Here is a 2315-nt window from a genome sequence, read left to right as displayed (position 1 = left end):
AGGCAGCCAAGCACGGGAGAACTCAGTCTTGCCCTCTAGATGGATGGTCAACGCCTTGTCCCCGAGAACCACACTGTGGCTGTAGCTCTCCTTATCATCTTCTGCCTGTTCCCTTCTTTATCTCCCCGTCATTGTCCCTCTCAGCAGCTGGGTCTGGCTAGTATCTGCTGGTCTCAGGCCTGTGTTCCTTCTGGCATCACCTGGGTTAAGGATTAACCCAGAGCAAGCAAATCATGAAGGCAATGTGTGCACATCCTTCCTCCACCACGGAATGCAAAAGTGCTCTATGTTCCCCTGGCCCTTGTCATCCTCACTTCTACTAGGATGTTACTGAAAGTCAGATGAAAGCATGACATGTCTGCCTCCAACCTGTCCTCTGTGTAGACACAGAGATGAAGACCCTCATCTCTGACTTTGGAACCACTAACGCCCTTTCCCTTCTCTAAGTGACCATGTTGAATAAATCTTTTTCTCTGAGGTTTGCCATTCAGTTACCTCCTTAGTTGGCCTCTCAGGACAGGTGACTGAAGCTAGCTAGCTTTACTAGGCTATCCTCCTAGGAACTGTTTACCCTCATACAGTACTTGGCATATTAATGATACATTTTATCTCTATATGAATTATGAATTTATCTTCTACAAACCCATTTAGCTATATTATAGTCACTTTCCCATTTAACTACTCATCCCATGGCCTCAGAACTACATTCAGTCTGTCCCCAACCTCTGCTGACTTCGGTTTTTTGTTTGTTTGTTTGGTTGGTTGGTTGGTTGGTTTTTCGAGACAGGGTCTTCCTGGCTGTCCTGGAACTCACTTTGTAGACCAGGCTGACCTCGAACTCAGAAATCCACCTTCCTCTACCTCCCGAGTGCCAGGATTAAAGGCATGCGCCACCACGCCCGACATCTGTGTAGGTATTGTGCACAGGTGTTTGTGCATCCCTTCTGTGCTCGGTGGCTTCAGGAGCCAGAAATCTTCAGATTCCCTGGAACAAGAGTTCTAGAAGATTGTTAGCTGCCATGTGAGTACTAGAAATTAAGCCGCATCCTCTGGAAGAGCAGCCAGTGCTCTTAACTGCTGAGCCAGGTTTTTGGGTTTTTTTTTTGTTTGTTTGTTTTTGTTTTTGTTGTTGTTGTTGTTTGTTTGTTTTAAATAACCTAATGAGTTCAATTTATGCTGCCCACATACTGAGGAGTATGGGACCACTCACTGGAGAGAGGTTGACTTTGCAGGGACCACATACTTAAAGAAAAGGCTCTTCTTCCTTCAGAATCCAGAAGCCACTGCTTCCTCCAAGTGCCAAGATTAGTGGGAATCACCACACCCCATTTATTGCTGCTTTATGAGGATATGTGAGCATTTGCATGTATGTATGTGTGCCACATGAATACAGGTGACCTAGGAGGCCAGAGGAGGGCTGCAGGTACCCTGGAGCTGCAGTTGCAGACTGCAGTGGTCCTGATGTGGACCTGGGAACCAAACCTGAGTCTGTACAAGAGCAGCCAAGCGTTCCTTACCTGCCGTCCCACATCTCAGCCCCCTGAAGCTACACTGTGACTGGAGATGGATTAACTAGGAGACAAGTTAGCATCAGGGTACCCTTTGTGTGTGGCTGAAAGCACGGGGACATGAAAATTTCCAATCTGAGGAAATGAACAGTCACACACACACACACACACACACACACACACACACACACACACGGTAGGGTCTTACATTGTACAGTTCTGATCCACCTTCCAAGTGCCGAGATTACAGGCGTGTACCACCATGCCTGCCCAGGCTATTATGCATTTCATCCTGTTTTCCTGATTTTACAAAAATCATATAAACAGCTCAGTTTTGGTTGTGTAACTTGGAAGCTTTTGTGAGATTCCATCCTGACTTTTAGTCCATCCTGTGAAGTCACTCAGAGGGAGTCAGCAGCCCCTGTAGTACCTATAGCAGCACTGTTCTCCTGCAAGGGCCACAGGGACTCATGATGGACAAAGACCAAGCAGACAGGTATGAGCTAGAAGGCCAGGCTTACGGCCTCACACCTTTTAGTCACAGCACTCAGAAGGCAGAGGCAACTGGATTTCTGTGAGTTCAAGACCAGTCTACCCTAAAAGGGGAGTTCCCGGCCAGCCATGGATACACAAAGAGATCTTGTCTCAAAACAAACAAACAAACACAGCACAACAAACCAAAAAAAACCCTCACAATAAAAACAAGCATGTGGGGCTGGTGAGATGGCTCAGTAGGTAAGAGCACCCGACTGCTCTTCCGAAGGTCCGGTGTTCAAATCCCAGCAACCACATGGTGGCTCATAACCA

Source organism: Mus pahari, chromosome 10 (assembly GCF_900095145.1).
Source record: "Mus pahari chromosome 10, PAHARI_EIJ_v1.1, whole genome shotgun sequence".
NCBI lineage: Eukaryota > Metazoa > Chordata > Mammalia > Rodentia > Muridae > Mus > Mus pahari.
Note: the sequence above shows the minus strand (reverse complement) of the source record.